We start from the raw sequence: 12958 nt of genomic DNA, 5'->3' as shown, positions 1-12958 counted from the left end.
GGCCACTCTGCTGCAGGCTGTGTGGACGAGCAGCTTTTGGCAGACTTGGTGCGTAGTCACCAGCCGTCCTCTCCTCCCTGTCAAAAACGGAGGTGGGGAGACAAGTTAAACTTCCAGCGAACCTGCAAAAATACGCGCTTGTGCTCACAGGCAAGCTTGCGAAGAGATGGGTCCCGATTTCGCAGAAAGTAACGGTGTTTCACGTTGTACTGGGGTTTCTGAACGGCTGCTATGCAGTTTTTCTCCAAACAGCTACTCATCAACAATAGCAAAATGAAACCATATGAGATAGTTATTATTTCCAATGTCAACTCTTAGTGACCAAAAAACCCACCTTCCCAGGACAGCTGTGTTTGTTTTTTTTTAAATTAGACTAGGAAGTACTTTGCTGAGGAATATTTTTTTTTTTTTTTGCTTTAATTTATATTTGTTTGAGACCCAGTACGATGGAAGTTTCATTTTGCTGGGAGGCCGCCTGGCACTAATGCAATGCAAGCAATAAGCAGCAATAAAAATGCTTTTTTGTTCCCAAGTCACAGTAATATCTAACAAACTTTTTGCCTCTTTAAGAGAGCTGATTAAGCGATTCACTTCACGCACGGTCACTACACCCAGGTGTAATTCCAGCTTTCAGTAGATAGTTGTTTTACAACAAATCTTTGGCAGCCTGTTTTGTAAGTGGGTTTGGGTAGGCAGTTTTCACCATACGGGTTCTTTGTGATTTGTTTCATTGACACAGCGTATTACGGCTACAGTTAGAAAAAGGTCCGTGTGTCCTGTTGGGCCACATGAAGAATGCGAGGTCCCGACACCAGGAAACCATACAAATGTAATAACAGGATGCAATACAAAGGTGGTACCGGGGAAGATATTTCAGGTAGAGATAGGAAAGTGTTATTACCGTTGTCTAAGGCCCTGAGAAGGGCATTCCGCACAAGGAAGGCTGTGTAAAATTTTGACTACCCGCGGTTAAGAAAGATGAGCTGAAACTCATGCTGGAAAAGGTGAGAGGACGATGGGAGGAATGGGAAATCTATCATACAAGAGAAGAGTGGAGGTCACGGCTTCCACAGCCTGGCAAAAGTAAGAGGGGATACAGTCATTGTCATTGAATATGGTTTGGAGATGAGTATCAAGGGAAAAAAGCTACCTAAGCAATCTAAGAACCACCTTAATATTAGTAACAAGCAGGGACAGATTTGCTATAAGTACATTTAAGATGGAAATCACGATGGCTATAGGCGATGAGATCCTGGAACTGCCACAGAGTAACAAGAGTCGAGCATTAACTTTTAAGACTGAGCTCACTAAATTTTCAAAAACGGGTTAAGGGAGACTGTGTTTGTTACAGTCCCTCACGCACCCTCCTACCGCACGAGACAAAAAACTGTCTCTAACCCACGTGGCCGCTTGGATTCGAGGCTGGTATAATCAGAGCTCCATGGTTTTACGTTCTTTGCCGTAACCAGGATAGCTAGCATTTACGGAGCAACAGTACAAGCTAATGGAAACAACACCTAATTTTTTTAATAAATGTCAATGCTTCGAATTTGTTACGTGTTTTGAATTAACCAAAAACCTGGCAGTAACCTGAATGCTGGTGAACATTATGATAGAAGAAATTGAAAAAAAAAAACCAAAACCAAACAACAAACCCGAGGGCGTAAAACCAGTATTTTTGTCAATGGATATATGGACATTTTTAAGTTGTGTTTCATGTCCCCATGGGCTGCCTACAGTTGCGAGCTAAAGAGGGGAAGCTACACGATCAGTTTTGTGACTTCTATCCTGACGTTTCTGGTGAATAAATGAAGTTTGCATATGGCAGAGAAGGAAAAAAATCAAGCAATATCATGGAAACACTGTATTTACCTTGCGTAACGAGCTGCATTGCAATGAATTCCTTCCTGTAAAGGGGCCTCTATGAAATGCGCTAAATAGAATAATCCTCGGGCCCCTTCCTTTCTTTTCTATCTCCTTATATGCTTTTTAAACTGTGCTCTTGCAAAACTAAAAAAGCCCTTTATTCTTCCAGTGACCTAAATTTGCAGAAAGACAAATCCATTGCCTTCAAACAGCTTGTGAACACACAGCTTTGTAAATTGCCCATCTCCTCCCTCCCAAGCCAAAGGAAATTTCTGTTAACCATTATCCTGATTGTCTTACGGCAGCATGTTGGGAAAATACCTTCTTTTTTTGCTGTCCTGAATGTCTGTCTTCTTCCTTGCTGGACTCCATACTAATGTTTAATCCCCCGAATCATCAACCTCAGAGGTGGCCCGAGCCACCTTCCTGCTTCCCCTGTTGCTGTGCATAGCATTGCTCGGAATAGGGATCTTGTACGGACTAGAACATCCATGGGGCTACTTTCATGTTCACTGTTAAAATAGCAAGGTCAGGATTAAGAAATCGGCTGCACGTGCTATTTCACCTCCGTCCCTCGGCATCCCCAAAATGCTGCCTATGGTGTTCAACCATCAGAGTCTCCCAGAAAGAAAGAGGAGCTGGAATAAACCCCATACCCTGACGCTACAAATCAACTGGCTGTTTAAAATTTATGTAGGATTCCTTTTTTTTTTATTGCCACAGATGTAATAACGCGTTATTCCAGCAGGCGTAGAGACCTGCGTCTTAGAGAACCTGGCACATGACCACTGGTGTCAAAACAACACTCCAAAACACCGAAGCGACCCATTCTTTTGGAACTATGGGTTTCTGTACCCGAACACCACGATCTCACACAAAGTGGTAGAGACGTTTAAATCTTCTTTAGCAAGAATGTAACATGGCTTGTTAGGAATGACCTTTGTGTATCCTTGTGTGTACCTAGCATTAACAAATTCACAAATACTTCACACCTTAAAAAGTTTCTCTGGAAAGCTTGCTTCCTCCGGCTGATAGCAAGTTTCCAGTAAAATCGGTTTGTAGTCTAGATGGCAGAGGAGTTTCTGTCAAAGAGAAATTCCTCCCAAACCATGGATAATCATTATCCCCTCTGAATTACCTAATCTATGGGGTTTTTTTTATTGTGTGGAAAAACGAAACGAGGAGTTTTCTTGCCAAATCCCTCAGAAGTGGCCTAAATGCTCATTGTCTGACGGAGATCACAGATTCAGACTGCTGTCCCATTGTCCAGCATCGGTGCCTGCAATAGCCTGGCCTCATAAAACAGACATTTAACTGAACAGAACCAATTAGCCCTCCATCGCGGCCCCCGCTCACAATAGAAAAAACAGCTGATGTTCCCTTAACTGGAAACAATGGGAGGATATGCATGGGCTGTGTAACTCTTACAAGCGGAGTAACTCTTTCCAGAGTGGGACCGTGAGAAAGTAAAGCCCGTAAATGGCCTTTCAGTGGATGAACTCCTGAACAGTCTTTTATAATGTGAACTCATCAGTCAGCTGTCTGTGGACGCCGTTTTCTTTAGAAAATCTCAGTTCAACTGCAACATGCCAGTTTTTAGCGATAAACCAGTCCGCTGAATGATATTCTGTCTCAGCACTGTATTCACCCCAGTATGGATTCATTCAGCAGCATCTTTTCCCTCCAACCCTCTTTTACATTTCTTACCATGCTTGTACCTCTTCCTAATGATCTCGGAATAGTAATGACCACCGACGTGAGCGTGGCAAGAACTTGAATGTTGCTCCTAACAATGGCAGTGAGGCTTCTTTTAAGATTCGGATGCTGAGAAAATTCAAGCAAAGAAGCTGATGAGCTCAGAAATTCATCCCTTCCATATGAATCTGGTAATTTACTTTCTTTTGACTACTTTCTCTTCCACCTAGTTGGGAACTTGCCACCACGTCTAATCACTGGATACCCAGAACCCAGCTAGAGCTCCTCTAGCAACAAGACCGTGTTCAAAAAATGACCCCTCTTCAAAGTCAATGTACAGCATTGTGTCCCTTCCCACCCAGAACGTTTTCGAAGCGCCTTCAGGCAATAGTTCATCATTTCCAAGCATGAAACTCTTTGAAACAAAGAGGCCTTTGCTAATGGCAAGGCAAAGATACCATTAACTTTGGGAAAACAATGCACAATAAATAAAACCATCTACTCTGTTCAGTACCTTTGGCAACGGTCTTGGTCACCAGCTGATGCTGTGAATTTCCCGTAGGCGTACATTCTTTCTGAGCATCGTTTCTCCTTCCATAGCTGCTACATTTCCCTACAGTTGAGCACTGTTTGGATGCTGTAACTTCAGAGGTCTGACTCCTGCCTGAGCAGGCCTGTTTCTAGCGCCCTGCAAATCGGTATTCTGTCGATTTTGGAACCTCCTTCCTAAAAACGATCTGAAGGTTTCATTTTATTTCATGATTTAGTAAAAGTTTTCGGGGGAGATCATGGAATGGTTTGGGTTGGAAGGGGTCTTTAAAGATCATCTAGCCCGACGCCCAAGATGTCTCACGTCTGCTGCTGTTACCATGGTTTGCGTGAAAAAAAACTTTCCTTTGTTCAGCTCCATCGTGTATCTGTCTCTCCCTCATGTCTACTCATTAAGTCCTTTGCTAGAGCTCTTACACTGAAGTTGTCCAAGTACAGGATGCTGAAAAGACTTTGTGGTCACTGAAATGTAACTATGAGGTCTCCCCGAAGTGCCACTGGCGGAATGAGGAATGAAAGCTGAAGAAAGGCCATATTTTTTATAAAAGAACAGATGGTATCAGAAAGCCCTACCTCTCCGGATTATCTGTCTATCCAGGGATCCGGGTAAAACAGCTACACAGATTAACTAGGTTTATGGGCATTCTTCTCCTGCTCACCAATAGATGGGAGCAGAGATTTCTCTACTTGTGAAATTTTCGGGCTACAGCGCTTGCAGTTTTTTGAAGACTACAAGGGGGAAAAAAATAAAGCCAAACAATGACAGTATAACTCCTTCATGCGTCCGCAGGGAGAAGTATATTGTTTCATTTAGTAGCATAGAAATGAGGTTTGTAATGGGAGTCAAATGGAAACCAGGAGTTCAGCACCCTTGAATTCTTTAACCTTGGAAATCTCTGGTTTGGTATCTAGCGCTGGTCAAAGGTATTTAATGCGTTTACAGCCTCTCATTGTTACTTCCCAGATATAAGTGTGTTTTGCTTGGATCCAAGCCTTCACAAAAGCAAATAAACACGTCCTAAACTTCCATTCATTTTTCTTACGAGATCAAAGAGGAAAAGCTGTCCAGATGTAAATAGCTAAGCCTCTAATGAGATGATCAGTGAATTGTTTCTCTCTTGTACTATAAGCATTTAAATTAAAGTATTGCACTTAGGGCACTCTGCACTTCTAACTTGTATAGCGGGATCCAAGTATCTAACACAAGCCAGACAAATAACTTCAGCAATTAGCTTTCAACATAGGTCTCTAGCCTCTGACCTTCCTTGTTCATCAGAGGCAAGCCAAATGCTTTGTTAAACAATATTAATCGTGCCTGGCACTTCTCTAGGGCCAGAGGCGTCACAAATAGTTTCCTACTAGGAAAAAGCTGTTTGGAAGAAGAAGATCTCACGCGTATTTTCTGTTCAACAGGAGGCTGACTCAGCCGTACTGGAGGTGAAGAGAAGTCCGACCTGCTTCTCTCTGTGCGGCACTTGAAATGGCAGTGGAGCGCCTGCAGAGGTACCACCTGCATGACGCTGTGCTGCCTTGCTCTTCACCATCTCGGGCTTAGCAGCTCCACTAGCTCAGGAGTGAATCCGCTGCACTCCACTCCGCACTTCCCAATCCCTGCAAGCATCCCATCTAACGTCACATGTTTAACCCAAGCAACCAGGCTAGGACTACAAGAAGGCCAACAGCATTCTGGCTTGTATCAGGAATAGCGTGGCCAGCAGGAGCAGGGAAGCGATGATGCCTCTGTACTGGGCACTGGTGAGGCCGCACCTCGAGTGCTGCGTTCAGTTCTGGGCCCCTCTGTACAAGAGGGACACTGAGGTGCTGGAGCGTGTCCAGAGCAGAGCTACCAGGCTGGTGAGGGGTCTGGAGACCAGGGCATATGAGGAGAGGCTGAGGGAGCTGGGCATGTTTAGCTTGGAGAAGAGCAGGCTGAGGGGAGACCTCACTGCCCTCTACAACTCCCTGAAAGGAGGTTGGAGAGAGGTGGGTGTTGGCCTCTTCTCCCAAGTGAATAATGACAGGACCAGAGGAAATGGTCTGAAGTTGCGGCAGGGGAGGTTTAGGTTAGATATTAGGAAGAATTACTTTACTGAAAGAGTGGTCAGGCACTGGAAGAGCCTGCCCAGGGAGGGGGTTGAGTCGCCATCCCTAGACGTGTTTAAGAAACGTCTAGATTTGGCACTTCAGGGTATGCGCTAGTGGCAGAGATTGTAGGTTCTTGGCTTTTTTTGTTTGGTTGGGTTTTTTTGTGTGTGTATGGTTGGACTCGATGATCTCAAAGGTCCTTTCCAACCACGAAGATTCTATGATTCGATGACTCCTTTTAACTGTTGGTGAGAGACCCAGCTTAACCGCGCTGAGCTGCCTCCTGGCACTGCCTCGTTGCACCGGGTGCAGGTGGGGTCTGGGTAGTAGGTGCTTACCCTGGGAAGCTTAGCCCAGTGACGCAGGATGAACTTGGGACAAAAGGCTTGACTTCTGTACGTATCTGAAGACAGAAAGTTGCAGCTACACCTGCAAGGTTTTTTTAAAATCCCTCACAACTGACTAGATTCACAGAGGTCCTGAGTCACCAACTCAGGGAGCTGCCAAACATTTTTATGATCCTGTGCCACTTAACTAGAAAATACCTTTTTTAAACCTATTTAGGGCGATCAATTTGAATAGCTTTGGGTTGGTTTGTTATGGGGATTTTTGGTTAATTCTCTTCATTCATACCTAAATACGTTGTGCAAGCATAGCGGGAATATAAGTTACGTGCTCCTAGGGCTGCCTGTAAAGACAAGGGTTGATGGGACTGACAATAAAGTTATCCCATCGTTTTCCCTAGTACCTCTTACTCTTAGCTCATCTTTCAGTCGCTAAAAGTGCTATAAGCAAAGCAAACGTTCTGCTGGCAAGAAGAAATGCCAACAGTACCTGGTCCTGAAGTTACCGTCTAATTTCAAGGGTTTAAACATGATGCATCGCATTTTGTCTGCGTGTAAACTGGTGTCAAGTCACTGTAACTCCAGTGACCTCCACGGATTTTCTCCTGTTCTGCAACATGGCGAGGTTACAGTTCTTCAGCCCATCTTGAAAACTTTTTTTTCATGAATTTCTGTGCCCTTCTCTCCTTAGATACAAGATGCCCAAAAGATTTAAGTAATCATAGCCCATAGTACAACCTACCCATAGTGGATTGGCATCTGCCAAGTGGCTAGTCCCGGTGTCCTCAATTCTGCAAAAATAACTGAAGTCAGAATATGAAGAAAAACCTGCTCTCATTTACAACAAAGGTATTCTAATATTTACAACAACGGTATAATAATTTGTGCTGATGCAAGCTGACGTGGATTTCACATTCTTTCTAGCTCTACATTTGAAAGAATAACAGCAGCTCAACTCCATTTCACAGTTAAAACACTAAATACGTGCTCAGGAAAACTCCGGGTTGAGATACATGCTAGTCAAAATTGTAGTCCGAGCTGTTTCTTTCAGCTTGGCCAACAACAAACGTGTTGGAAATTCCGCAAGGGAAAGAAAACCTCCCAGCTGCGAGCTGGTGAGTGGGTGCTTTGGGACATGGACCGATGTTTTCAGTATGTCTGTACAAATTTGAGGTCTGCTCAATATGAGGCCTACCAGCGACACCTGCAGAGGTAAAACACGGTGCTGAGGCACAATGAAAGGCAGCGACAAAGCGGCTGAAATAAAGGTGAACAGTTTTACTCCACTATACATCTTCTCTCCCCATTACAGGAGACCTACCACATTCGTAATTTATAGGTGAAACTTTCAGAGCAAAGCAGGAGACCGGAGCATCTGTCAGCTTTAATGAGAGGGGCATCCAAGCTCCGGAAAGAGAGTCTAAAGAAATTTCAGCCCACAACTCGTAACCAAAACAAAGGAACAATTTTCGTAAATGTGTCAAACTATGGATCACAAAACGGGGAAAAAACCTGCAAATGTCATGCTTCTCTTTAAAATTTATCTGTCTGTATGTAATACAGGGCTCTGAGGAGGATGCAAACAATCCCAGCTGTGCGCACTGAACGTGTTATTAGGGCAGCGAAAGTCAGGCACGTTCACCAACTGACTCTGCCTTATCTTTATTTTTAAAAATAGAAGTCTGGTTGATATTGGCCAGGAACACAGATGACAGTGATCTCCACGTCTTGCGGAGCTTAGGGAAAGAAGGCAGTGAAAGGATCACCTGTTTTATAGGGAACTGGGCATGACAAGCAACCAGACGCTCACAAAAAGGGCTGCCCACCTTCATCTCTCTGATTTTTTACAGCTCTAGCAAGCAAGAAGCCGAGACTATAAATCTGCTGCGGCTTTTTCTGAGAAGTTGCCAACCAGACTGACTGTCAGGAGTCACGGGAAAACAGGTACTTCCAGGCCTGCAGTGAGCACTTTCTGACGTTGCGCTTGGCAGTGTTTTCACAATACGCTTGTGTGAACAGTCTGAAACCTGGCTGGCTGGCAGCTCTTTCACCTAGTTCAGCATGCTGTTTACTCACCACGGCGCATCTCCTTGCGGGTACCACGTACTTTCCATTTTCTTCTCCACCTTAAACCTCCGTGCCGTATTTCCTCCCGGCCCTAGTGAGTCAAAAGGTGCCAGACTGTAATTCGGTTTGTTTTTTTCTAGCAGATCGTGTAGCACTCTTCTCTCACCAAGAGGCAACGAAAGAGCACAAACCTCAATCTAACGTGGTATTTGCTCGGGAAAGCGGTTTGCTCTTTACGTGATTGTAAAGAACTGGCGCTCTTTGAAGACGTCTCTGTTTCAGAAAAGGTTTTGAGATACTGATGTTTTTCGTTCCACTTTAAAATAACCCATTTTGTTCAGTTTACAATTATGATACATAAATCTTACCTTAATAGCTTAACTGCAGAAAATACAGGTTTAAGTTTACGGCTGCATAGTTCAGAGCAATTTGGAAGTAAGATCAAGTGGTCCAGACAGAACCACAGCGGGGGCTCTCTATCCTCCCTTATCCGTTTCCTAGGTATTTACTGATGAAGAGATGCTGACGAGAGCGTCCAGCCACGTGAGCACCGCAAGGCACCCAGGACTGGAACCACCAGTGAACACGGGTATCACGAGCCTGCGTGGCTGCCCTGGCCGGCTGGAAGCTGTCGTACAGCCAGGCGTCACCCGCCAGCTGGAAACAGCCGACTGACGGCTGAAGAGTCAGGAGAAGCTTTTTGCGCGGCCCCTCTGCAAAACCCAGCGTTTCTCAGCAGAATTTTCCACGAGGCATTTCTAATATTTATTCTGTACTTACCTAAACTCACTCGCTCTCCGTTTTTAAGAGATTTCTTCTTTATATTAAAAGTGGGTTTACCACCTTTCCTATGAACCCAGCTTTATGAACCTGTAAACCTTCCAGAGTCCTGATCTTGTCCCAGGGTATGATCCTGGCTTTGAACTGCATTTCTCAACTTTCTTCGTGTCATTTGCTTTACTCCAAGGGAAAGATCTCTCCAGTTCTTTTTCATGACAGGGCTTCTCTGAAGCAAGGGTCTAAGCATTTTTCTTTTTTTTTTTTCCCCCCCCCTTCTGGCAGTAATCCTACGGCTACCATTGGTCTTAACTAGCACAGCTAGTGTAGGAGTTGCCAAGGGTTCTGCAAAAAAAACAGAGAAAAATGGAGTCAGATGACTGTGTGCCAAGGAGGAGGTTTTTTGGAAGTTAACAAAAACTCTGATTTGTAGTTTGGGTGCATTCCGAATTTACCAAAGCCACGTCTTCATTCTAGTAATAAACTCTACTAAAAACCAAAGCCTTCTACCCAAAACTACTTTTGACTTTCTAATGTAACAATAATAGCAGCCTTTCTGAAATTATAGTTTGCGTTACTGATGAGTTGAAAATTAAAATCAAAACCTTATCCTGCAACAGGGAGAAGTTTTACACATTTTTCTACCATTTTATAATAAGATGGGGGGAGGAGTTTCACAAAATTACCCAGAAAAACATCAGATTAAGATGCTGTAGTGATTTAATATTTAAGGACACAATGAAGGGGAATGCATCTTACCCAGCTTCAGCTGATTAGGAGACAAAGATGAACTATTTGCCCTACGCTGTCAGAGGCACAAAAATAACTAACTTTGGAGACCTCTTCGTGGGACAGCCATGCTATGGAGGGAACTTTTGCCCTGCGGAGAAATATCTGGTTTTCTATTCACTATAGAGAAAGCCAAACAAGCCCAGCTTTTAGATGCCTAAACTTAGGTGAGTTGAGTCCTGCCCCTGGTTATGCGGTACCAATTTTTTTTGAGTAAGAGTTTCTATGGAAATTATCAGTGGAAGTATTGGTCCTAAACTGGAATAGAAGGTGAAGGAGTGAAGACAGCTCCCTTTGACGTGGTGTAAAATGAAGCTTGTGGATATCGGCGGTGTGCCTGCATTCATGTAAAGAAAAAGAATCCATTTAATCATACGTTCTTTTTTTTTTCATATATATATATAAAAACATGATCTATGAGACAGAGCTGATGTATAAAATTCAAACCCTTAGCAAAAGTCTTTGGTTTTTCCTGGGCTACAATTTATCCTGCGCTGCGGAGGAGTATGGCTTCTATTACACATCAAAAGTCTTTTGCAGGGAAATACTTGGCTCCAGATTGTTCCTATTAAAGCCGCACATATTCTGCCAGCGGTCCCTATCTTCTGTGCTCCTTCTGATCCAGAAGCAGGCCATGCACAAAAGCAATCGCGGAACTTGTGTGAAGAGGCTGACCCGTTCCCCTGAATAAGGACCTGAAGGGGACACACCGGCTGGGCTGCCCCGCTCGGCAGCACGCGTTTCCACTCCACTTCCACAAAGGCATTCCTCTTGCGCCGCAATCCAGCTGCCGGCTCAAGGCCCAGGCTGGGATCTGTGGTGAGGATATTTTGCTTTGACAGCCCAATGTCACTTTGTTTTTACATAATCAGCCCTTTTTTTTATAAGCTGCGGGCTTCAGATAACAGCAGTGAAAAACAATTTCAAGTGGAAGCGGCACCCTGGGTACAGACCGAGAAAGAAAACGTTCAGGAAAACTAAATATTTCTTATTTCTTGTAATCACCTGCTTTACAGCAATCAAATGTTGACAAGTGTTGCTGATAACTTGCTTTGCAGGGAAGACGAAGTGAAAGAGGACGGGAAGAGAGGTTCTTTTGCATTCCCCTTATGCCCTTCAAGGACAGATTTGCCAACAGTAAAAAAATAAGACAAATATCTGCACGCTGAAGTGCCTGGAAGCGAACTCACACACGCCTTCACTGTACTAGGCTTTTGTTTGGAGAACCTTTCCATCTGGATGAGTAGCAGGAACAGCAAAACGTCTGAAGCTGGGAAAAATACCATGCTGCCGTCTATAAACCACCGATACAATTTTTATGTGGAGCCCTAAAGAGAATGACATGCAGTGCTTTTTTTTTTTTGCCAAATCCAAGAGCTCAGATGTTTGCAAGCAAAACAAAACAAACTCAGGCATTGAGACTCATTCCCGAAATCTGTCCGGTGGCTGATCCCGTGGCACGTACCCCAAACACAGGCATTGTGCAAGCTTTGTCTCCTGTATACCCCTGGACTGTCATGGGTACAGCAGCGCTACGGCTATGATACCGCTAATGGCACCCACTCTACAAAAGGGAAGGTAATTAGCAGAGAAATGACTATTGGTGCAGCTAGAAAGTAGACAAGTAATCTTTTGGATTTCAGTTCATTGCGTCGTTGTTTTCAAACCAGTGCCTAATCTTCCCAGACCCCACTCCGTGGCTGTTCCTTTCTTCCTTTCTTTTCTTCTTCCCCCATTTTGCAGAGACTATGGCTTATTCTGATTCGCTCCGTTTCTTTTTTTCTTAAATGGCCACAGGGCAGCCTTGCTGTTGCCAAGGATATAGCAAATGCATGCGACATCATGCCACCGAAAACAATCGAGCGAGTCACATTCATTCCTGGTGTAACGGTGCTGAAATCAGGAAAGCTAGACTGGGAGCAGGAGGTCTAAGCTACAAAATGATAAAAAGACTTTTCTTTAAAGGAAGTATTCTTAAAAATAGCCTTCAGGGAGAAATGTGCAGGTTTTTGCTCATAAAGTGGTTGTTGGCAAAGGTTTTGTTGCCAAACTCAAGTCAGAGCATTGCTGAGAGGCGGTAAACACATGCCATTTTGACAAGAAATTAGGAGGCAACATAGCACTGGAAAATATTAGACTTTTTTTTTCTCCCCTAACCACAAAAAGCCTGTTAGGAGATTAAGAATCTCCAGCTCTCAACGGTATAGCTGTTTTACCGAAATTTAATTAATGAAGAATAATATTTTGTGAAGAAGAGAAAACACCTCTGTAGGATGCGGAGTGTCAGGAATAGATGGAAAGTTGCCCGTATAAACAGTGCTGCAACTCTGGGATAAATTACAGGAGCATTTGCATGCATGACTGCCCGTCTGTAAAACAAGACGTGCAGCCACACAGAGGAACGATGTGCAAGGCAGACGTGTGGGGCTGATATTAAGCTGATCCAGAACAACAGAAGATCTCTCCCGTCACATCCGGCTTTGACCCACGGAAGTTTAAATGACTCTAAATGAGTAAATAAATAGAGCTGGAGGTCTCACCGAGAGCGCTAAAAGGAAACCCAAGGTATGCTATCTACATACCTGTTCCTGGGTTGGGGGTTTATTTAGACTCAGCTCAGATTTTGGATTGTTATTTCTCCATTTGAAGTTTTTTTGGCAGTTTCGGGAAGGCTGAAGGCTCAGATCCAGTGCGTTCCAGCTGCGCAGCCCAGTGTAGTCCACGGGCACTGGCAGGGGCGTGGGGAGCTGGAGGACTTCAATCCAGGGACGCTGTCAAGAACTTCG

At 44.2% G+C, this 12958-nt stretch overlaps 1 long non-coding RNA gene across 1 annotated transcript; it reads right to left on the bottom strand.

The window, feature by feature from the left end:
* Positions 1 to 2165: 2165 nt before the first annotated feature.
* LOC128910393 (uncharacterized) lies at positions 2166 to 9117 on the bottom strand. The gene is made up of 4 exons (XR_008466704.1): positions 8616 to 9117; positions 7282 to 7330; positions 3574 to 3690; positions 2166 to 2378 (listed from the first exon to the last, which is right to left on the bottom strand). It is a non-coding gene; the product is annotated as an uncharacterized LOC128910393 (long non-coding RNA).
* Positions 9118 to 12958: the final 3841 nt, after the last annotated feature.

The sequence above is a fragment of the Rissa tridactyla genome, chromosome 5 (genome assembly GCF_028500815.1).
Source record: "Rissa tridactyla isolate bRisTri1 chromosome 5, bRisTri1.patW.cur.20221130, whole genome shotgun sequence".
In the NCBI taxonomy this organism is placed as follows: domain Eukaryota; kingdom Metazoa; phylum Chordata; class Aves; order Charadriiformes; family Laridae; genus Rissa; species Rissa tridactyla.
This window is presented reverse-complemented; position numbering and strand designations above follow the sequence as displayed.